At 34.6% G+C, this 9,501-nt stretch overlaps 1 protein-coding gene across 1 annotated transcript in view; it reads left to right on the top strand.

The window, feature by feature from the left end:
* The first annotated feature begins 5,914 nt into the window (after positions 1-5,914).
* Positions 5,915-9,501, top strand: part of LOC308176504 (uncharacterized protein) — a 424,460-nt gene continuing 420,873 nt past the window's right edge. The window contains exons 1-2 of the mRNA XM_080552300.1: positions 5,915-6,035; positions 6,417-6,472. The gene's annotated coding sequence lies outside the window, so the exon portion shown is untranslated. The remainder of the gene's footprint in view (positions 6,036-6,416; positions 6,473-9,501) is intronic.

Below are 9,501 nucleotides of genomic sequence, written 5' to 3'. Positions count from 1 at the left end.
TAGTTTCAAATGTAGCATTTCCAACTGTATTCCTGAGGAAAAATGAGGTGAACTTGCAGTAGTAGACAGATATTGAAAAGTTTGTGCGTGATGTCTGATGCAGAGAAACCTTGTTGTACTGTCATTGTCAATGAATGTGACACAGTTTGCTGCCTACCTTTTGTTGCTCGGTTTAAAGCTGCTTGAGCTTGTGAGCTATCATACATTGCATTGCTGAGAAGTTAAGGAAGAGCTTAGAGGAGAAAATGTGTAACTCGCAGTAGAGGTTGCATCATGAAGAATTTAAATATAGCTTGGATGCAATGGAAGGAAAAATCTGTTAAGAATAATTTTATATTAACACAATGGGAACAATATTACTGGAATTGAAACAATATGGCTTGGTGCATCTTTTCTAGCTCTAATTCGTGGTAGCAGAGATTTATAAAATAAACAAAACCAACAACTCTTGTTGTTGGTTTTGAACTAATATTTGCATCTGGACTAATGTATTATAATATATTAATAATATATTTAATAATAATAATAATGTTTAATAATAATAATATAAACTATATAATTTGGACTAATACTTGAACTAATATTTGCATTTGGTCCCCACAACCGTCAAACCCTTGATAATACCCAATGGAATTACTGAGAGGCAATATGTTTCAGAGGAGAGAAACTTAAGGTATTGACAATTTAAATGAAAAATGGATTATGACATTGTGTGTATGTAGACTAGAACTGAAGTTAGAAAAGAGATTTAGACTGTTACAATAGTATGTGAGCTTTCCTTATTTCTCCTTCAGACTAGAATTTGTAAAGTTAGTTGTCCCATCCTTGGAAATAACGTTCACATAAAAGCCATTGTCTACATATTCTCTACTTTGAAGATCATACTACTAATTTCATAAAATGCTGGTTTTATGGCACTCTTAAACTATTTTTTTAAATGCATGTATTTAATGTTTTTAATAAGATATGCTTCCAAATGTACTGATATAATTTTTCTGCTCCTCTAGTCAAATATATGTATTTACATGTATAATTTAGGCCAGAAGCTGCATAACAGTAATGATTACTGTGTAGACCAGCAGACGAATGTAAGTAAAAAGGCAAACCAGAAATCACTTGCATGTGTATGAACAGTTGGACTTGTTAAAGTAGAAGTTTGTCATTCCTTATTTTTTAACTGATAAATGTCTTTGGGATGTTCCATACAGAAAGCTTCAGTAACAGCTAATAATGTAATCATATGGAAAAAAAGGAAAATGATGTAACCTTTTAGAAAGGGTCTTAAATAAATCTTTACATTTGGACATGCCATAAACATGAGGTGTAAGATTTTGTTACTACAGCTGTAATATTCTTTTGTAATGTCCTTTTTAAGGTTACCATAATAGTGTAATATTAAACAGAGGTTGAGTTTATGTGATTAAAAGTACAAGGAGTCAACTAAATAAAAATAGACACATTACAAGTTATTAGGCATGGTATAAACATTAAACAAATAAAAATAAAAAAACCCTTGCCCTAAGGATCTTGAAAATATTTTATTCTGATTTTAATTGTCAGATTGGAAAGGTCTGACCAACTGAGTTTGGACAGAGACATTATTTTTTCCCTTTCTTTTATACTGGTTACTTTATTTTCAGTCTGTCTTCTGACCTTTGTAACTTACGAAGGGAACCCACCCCAACAGGTGCACCAGGCTTCCTAAAGTCATGCGAATCTTGGCTAACCAGTGCAAGGTGCTGGGAGGCATGGGCAGGGATAGAGGAGAGAAATGGAGGGATATGGTAGAAGTGAAGGAGTTAATTTACTCTTTGATAATGTGGTACACAAATTTGAAAACCATATACCTCGAAAATATTACTGCTTAAATAAAAGCAACATTTTGAATGTGAATAGTCAAAAATAGAAAAATTAAGTATTATTTTAAGCTGTGGGTCACAGTTTACACCTGGCTGTCAGGGGCCACCATCTGCTGGACTTCTTAGGGTTTCTGCTACTTTTTCATGATGCGGAGGCAAAGAGTGAAAATTAAGATCTTGGAAAAACTGATTCCTTTTATGACAGAAATGCAAGAGTTTGTTCTTTTATTTTCTTTTTGGAAAGCTTCCAGTATTTATGCCTAGTCTCCATTAAAAAAAAAAAAGTAAAAAAAATCTTTATTCATGTGAAGAGTTTCTGTGAGAAGAATCATCAGTATCAGTGTTATCTGGTAGGTCTCTTCTCTGCAATTCTCAAGCAAGTCCTGCTTTGAATTGGCAGTGTCAGAGTAGATGACATTATCTCTATATGGTTTTGAAACAAGAAAACAAAAAAATGTCATCAATGTGAAGGTGAACTTCAGTTGTAATGCCTGTAGGAGGAGTTTTCATGCCACTTTATCTTTGTTCAGCAACTTAGATTTTGCAAGAACTGTCTGAAGACAGATTTGTCTGGCATGAGACTGTGAAAAATGGGTACCTCATAATTCTGTTTCTTGCTTTTTTGTTTTGTTGTTTTATTCCCTAACTGAACAGTGTGGTTTCCTTCTATACTAAAATGAGACTTTTTCCGCTGAGATTCCTAACAGGGCCTTTTATTCAGGAAAAGTCCTGGGAGCTGTAGGAATAAACCTTGCATTTGGTTTTTCTGAAGGTGGTATTTTTTGCATTTGGTCCCATACTGTTATCCCATTAGAGGATCTAACTGCAGTTAGAATGTGGTATGTTATTTTTAATGAAGAATAAATTTTAATTCCTTCAAAATAATTCTTTGGAAGATTTTACTCTAGCATCCTTTTGCAAAGAGCAATCTCTATTTCACTTTTAGTGAAGAGCTTCAAAAACTAACCTGGTTCATACACTTAACTTCCTTTGTCCCTCTGTAAAATCTTTAGATGACGTGGTCCTGTTAGGTTCTCTTCCTAGTTCAGGAAACACTGAGATGCCTTCACAGCAGGCTGAGGTCTGTGTTACCTTCAGTGTACTATTTAAAAGTGAGTAATGTGGACTATAGAGCAACTCCTAGTTTAAATGTCAACAGGAGAGGCTGAAAATGAAGGGACACACAATGTTGCTAGGAAGTCAGGCTGCCATTCTATGAAGTAAATTTAATGTACCTATCTGTAGTAGTCCCTTGCTCCCCAACATTTATTCTACTCTTCATCCTTAATTTTAAGGTTTGCATAGTTACGTCTGTGTGCATGGATATCTTGACCCGCAACATCTTTCTTGATTCACTACTTAATACTTTATAAAGATGAACTGGGAAGGAAAGGTGGGGCTGCAGGCACAGGAGCACCTTCTCTAACTCTAGTGTCCTTGTATAACTTTGCTTATGACAGCATTGTTACCTTTCCAGTGAGAAGGTCTTGTCTCTCCAAAAGTTTGAGAGTGCTTTTTGATTAGGAACATGAAGTATTGCCATAAATCACCTTGAAATTAAAAAAGAGACCTATTTTAATTTAGTTCTGATGATAAATATGTCTTGGGAAAATTGATGAAGTCACTCCTTCAGCTAGATTTTGCTTGATTGGATGGACTAGGCAGAGTGATATAGAAATATACTTTATAGCCTAAATGCTTATATGTATCAGATCTTTTATATCTGTGTAGTTGCATTTCTCTTTCATTTTTTATTCATGTCTTTTATACATGTGGATATAAACATTTGTTGATTGCCATATCAAAAGACAGAAGTAACATCATAACAGTCTCGATGATATGCACAGTAAGACTTTATGATACTCAAAAATTTGCAAGAATTACGCTCTTGATATTTCACTCCTTGAGCCTAGACATGGTATGTGAGATCGCTAGTGACTTAGAAAACACAAAAGAGTTTGGTTTAGGAAGATGTTAGTTGAAGCCTTTCCTGCTTTCTACTCTTGACAGTGATTATAATGAAGTGGCTGACAATAGAGTTTTGAAGAATGAAATATGATAAAAAAGGAATTGCACAATAGATACCAAAAATGGTAGCTCAACTCAGCAGTATGTGGAAAACCAAAAGAATAATTTAAGAGACAGATGATTCCTCAGCGTTCTGAGATATCTTTCTTGATATTTCTGTTCAAAACTTTATTCTATGTAATTGAACTGAAATCTAAACTGTAGGTTTAAATCTCAGTAAGTCAGCTCTTTTTATCTTTTTAAAATAGGGATAAACTACTGCAATGCAATTTCCTGGACAAGGCATTGCACGATTAAGTGCTACAAATGTTAAACTTCCCAACTTCAAGGTTAATTACTGAGTTTATTTACATTGTTCATGGAGAATGAAGAGCCACCTATCTACTGGGGCAAAGACAAGGTGTGGGACAGACTCAGCTCAATGTGGTTTGCATGATTTATTTTTTTTTGACAGTGTGAGTTGCTTTAAAATACTTAATTGGACAAATATTTGAATAAGGTAGGCCTTGACATCCTGAATATATTCTGGAGCCATCAAAGTTGTTTACTGAATATATACAAATTAAAAATGTGTGTAGAGGAAATGGTAAACAATATTTTTGCTTTTAAGAGTGAATGAAAAGAACAGATTCATTTTCAGTTATTATATCACTATCGTGGATAGAACAAAATACTTCAAACCAAAAATGCTTCATTCCTTTTTCTCTAGCTTTTTGTCCTACAAAATTCCAAACCATAGGCAGGCAGCATATTGCAGGATGATGATTGCAGCCCCGATGAATTAGGATTGTGCAAATTCGTTTGTGGTTCTAAGATTGCAGACATGTCAGGTTGTATTTTGAAGACTGTGAATTTGTGTGGGTCAGGTGGTGGCAGAACTTAGAGTGGGCAAACTGCTAATACTGGTGACAACATGCACAGGAATATAGAACCAGGTGTGACTCTCAGATTCCAGACTGTTTGCAATATGAGTAGGGAACAAAACATGTTCTCTTATGATATGTTTTATAAAACAGGAAATCATAGATCCAGACCTCTCTAGCTTGTTTTCTTTTTTTAACAAAATACTTTTTTTTTTTTTTCCAGAGAATAGCAGTGTTTTTGATCTATCGTGGTGTATTTTTTATTTTATTTTATTATTTTATTTTTTCCAAGACTCTTTCCATTATGTTGGTATGTGTTCTTTGAGTGTTAGGGGACTAGAATGGGGATCCTTCTATAATTCTTTCTGCTTAAGTATAAGCATTTTATTTAGTTTGATTCTCATGCATCTAGAAGGCTTTAATTCTGGCTTAAAATTCATGAGTAACCTGAGTGGTTTGATACATATGAAAATCAAGCAGCTTGTATTTAGCTATTTAACTTAAGTATCCAATGGTTTTAGTTTCTAATTCTAAGGTAGAACTCAAAATCAATGTAAAGGTATTCCTCTACCTGCACAAGGCCTACTATAGGTACACATATATATCATTTTGCTGATGATATAGTTAATGAACAGTTCTGACTAAATAAGTTACAGAATACTGTCCCCCCCCGAAGTAATTAATGTTGCTTTATATGTTACATTAGGTGGCCAAACAGTGAGCTGCCTATTAAAAATCCCTATTTTGTCAAAACCCACAGACAGATGATAGTCCATAAGTTGCAAGGGAAATCTCTCAGTGGTACAAGCAAGAGAGAATCACCACCTGTTAGAGGACAGCAACGTTGTGAGAGAGGTTTTGGCTGGTGCACAGCTCAGAAATACAGTACAGTTTCATAACTGTGTAGTAATAATGCTGGTCCAAGCAGGTACTGCTTGCTGGATTCCTCCAAAAATCAGAGGTTTGGATCAAAATCTTGTTGCCAGTTATGTGCTGTAGCCCCAGTTAAACCCACTCAAATTGAGAGCAACTGGTCAAGAAGCACCTGCTTGTTCTGTGATTAAGAGAGCTTGGTGTTTCCTATAACCTGCTATTTTACTAACAAGCGTTCCTTTTGTTGCCTATAAAATGAATGACTTCTGCTGATTCTGGAAAACAGGTGCTTCATTACCTTGCAAACAAATAAGGGAGCTGAGAGTGACTCTTGGAAGAGAAAAACAAGTTTATTTGCAAATAGATTCCTGGTCATAAGGTGCCCCTCTTAGCAAGTTGTAAGCAGAAATGAGTAAGTCTGGGTTCTGGAGGCTGCTGTTGCATTTATCAAGGCAATGCCTTCATCTTCCTAAGACTTCCTGAGGCAAACTTGAGAGATGTTGGCAATTTGCATGCATGCAGCTTTTGTTTCAAAGGCCAACACTCTCACCTATTGCTGGATCCTCTTAGAATACATTTCTATATGGCTTTGTTTTTTGTATATCTTTACTGAAAGCCACAAAATCAACAGGCCCACTTGCATGATATTTTTTGCTCTTAAAATGTCCTTCCTACTGATGGTAGTAACAGCTAGAAAACTTTATTTATATTCTGAAAACAGTAATTAATATACCTGGAACCTGCTTCTCATTTATTGAGAAACTGATGTATGTTTTTTTTTTTCCTCCTGCAGTATTCATCTTGGGATAATAGTTTGAAACTTGTTCATCTGTGCAGAAAGCTACAACTGTAAGTTCATGTTTAGTTTCTGACAGTAGGAAGTATGTGTAATGTTTGTTAACAGACTTATCCTTCTTTTAAAAACTGTGCTATTGGGGGAAATACTCCATATTTTTCATCTGATTTTAACTAAAAAAAAAGACTTCAAATGTAGAAATATAGATACAGTCTTGCAGGAACTAACAACTTTCAGAAAATACAGTAGTATATTTTACTGTATTTTAAGAAATATTTCTATGTAGAATTTAGATCAGTAATATTTGCTGTAAACTTTTATTTCAAAAATATGATAATGCATTTTTAAAAAGAATTCTTAAAAACATTTCATATTTTGTTATATATACTTCTGCTGTTTATTTTATATAAAGATTATTTCCTTTTGATAACAAGTCTGATCAGTTTATTGGGAGCAGAATTGGCCTGTTTAGTCGAATATATTTGTTTATCCATCAGATGTGAAAGGGCATTCTGTAATGTTGTCTGAAAGCTTGAAAAATCAGGCTTTTTCAGAAGAGCAAATGATTTTTGAAACTGACAAACTGCTTTCAGTGGAAACCTGGATTAGTGTGTCTGTGAACTGGCTTTGAATTCCTGGTGGAACAAAAGAAAGTGAATCCAGCTTCCAGCTCTTATTCTGTAGCAGTTTTAAGGCAGGGACCATTCTGAGGCAGTGCCTCCCTGACTGGAGTATATAGAAACATGGGTTCTATCACAGGTCAGATGCAGGCCATGTTAATCATCTAAAACTTTGATATCTAGGTAAAAATACTGTACAGCCATAAAAGAGCAGGTATGTCATGTGATCCACAAAATTAAGTACATAAGGGTTACGGAGTTTCACAGCACGCCATTCATATAAAAGCTCAGTAATCATGACGGGAAGTAACAAACAAAAATAAGAGAAGAACAAGGTTTGCATCAGAAAGCATTTTGGTGACTAAAGAGCAAATGCTAGGAATCAGTTATGATTTAGAAAAGCTCCAGTCCTACTCTCATTAAACACAAAGGAAGCTGACAGGCAGCAAGATTAAGCCCATAGAGCTTTTGAGGAATTTTAGTTTTAGTGCTGTCATTCAAATTCTTCATTTCACCTCAGAGCATGTACAGCATCAGCAACAAGAAGAGCAGATAAATGCCAGATCAGCAGTATGGCTCAGCGATGACACAGTATGGTCACCTTGTGATAGAGAATGAATTTGTTCTTTCTGTCTTTTCTGAGCAGATCAACCGGGTTTCTGGTTGTGACGGTCTATATGGTTTAGACGTGTTCCTAAGGAGCAGGGCCAAATCTGCCAATTAATTTTATAATTTGTGTGTCTTTGCTACGGAGTTCCAAAGGTCTGATCATAAGTGTAATGATGGCTGCTGCAAGTTCAGCAGAGGTTGTTGTACAAATGCAGGGTGGTTGTGGTATGTTACATCTTCAGCACGGCAAAGGAATTTCAGAAGACTGAATTCCCCCATATGCTTTTTACTAGTTCTAGAGTAAAATTTTGCAGAGGCCAAGGCTGACCCATCAGAGTGTACATTCAGAGTAGCCAATGGGCAATCCCTTTATTATTTCTAGCACTATCATTCATAAATGTATTTAAGAAAAAGGATGATCTGTTTTCTACAAGTTTCTTAAAGGGATTCCATTTTAGCTTCAGTTGTAATTTTTACCTTTTTCAGTAGAATTTATTGACACAATGCCTAGCACGAGCCCTAGATTTTGCATCATCCTTTTGTCTGGAAGCATATTCACCAGCCGCTTAATTTGTCATAGCCCTGGAGGTATCAAAACTAATGAGCTTTGTTTGAATAGACTTTTTCCAGTTCATCTAGCACACTTTGGGGTAATCATTCAGTTTGTTTGCTTCTGTTGTGAAGCATTGTGGGAAATATAACAAAATAATGGTTAAAAAAAACCAACACTGTATAAACTGTTATCAGCCACATTCTCTAAAAAGCCCTAAAGATGTTATATTTTTAATTTCAATATTTATTGAAGTATTGTGAATACCTTAAGTATGATCATTACAAGATAATATCAAAGGAGAATCTGATAAAAAGCTATTTTTCAATTAGCTTTGAGTTTAATACTTTGCTTTTTTAAGTATTTCATAGCTAACAAATCTTTAAACAATCTAACCTTTCAGGATTTGGAAGTGGACAAGGTAATAACTATGAATACATAATATTGTAGCAATGGTAAGGATTTTAAAAATCTATCACTGGGATTACATACAGGAATACCTTTTATTGGTCAGACAATTGCATTTTCATTTTTATAAAGCATTTTCCTATTCTTGGTATTATACCACAGAGATGCACACCTCTGCATTCCATTTTTGTGTACTGCATAAGTAATTTCTGAAAGTGTCAGATACTCTGTACAACATATGCTTTTAATCTCAAGTTCCTCAGAAGATTTGTCCCTCTTGCCTATTAGGACCACATTTGTGGTTTGTTATTTTTGCCTCATATGCTCTAGAATAACATATCTTTAACTTGTAGGAAGTTCCCAATTATAGAATAAGGGCTTTCAGATTCTTTTTTAAGTTATGCAATGAGGACAGATTTCCTAGAGCTTTTGGTTAATTGTTTTTTCTTTCTTTTTTTTTTTTTCTTCCACAAACAAACAAAAAAACACCTGGTAGGCCAGGTTCTAAATCTGATTGCTAAGCATCTTGTTGACTCATTATTCTTCAACATTTTTTTTAAATTTTTCGATAAGCAACTGAAAGTTATTGTGTGATAATTTTGCATCAGTAAAGCATAATAGTTATAAACAGCCCTTTACAATCTAAAAATGATTGTTTTATATGAATGAGGTTTCATAGGAGAGAGGTAGAGGAAGAGAAAGGGCAAGAGAGTGGGGAAGGGACAGGAACTATTTGCTTTTTAAATGAATTATAATATTCTTTGGAATTTATTTGCACTGAAGTGTCATGTTAAGATGTCTTGGGGAAAAAACTATCATGAGAAAGCGTGCAGTTAGCAGAAACTCAGCCTACCTATAACTGAAGTAACTGAAAAACTATGGCAAATGTAGTATC

Source organism: Anser brachyrhynchus (genome assembly GCF_964034855.1).
Source record: "Anser brachyrhynchus genome assembly, chromosome: 12".
NCBI classification, from domain to species: Eukaryota; Metazoa; Chordata; class Aves; order Anseriformes; family Anatidae; genus Anser; species Anser brachyrhynchus.
The sequence above is the reverse complement of the archived record's forward strand: the minus strand, read 5'-3'. Positions and strand labels throughout refer to the sequence as shown.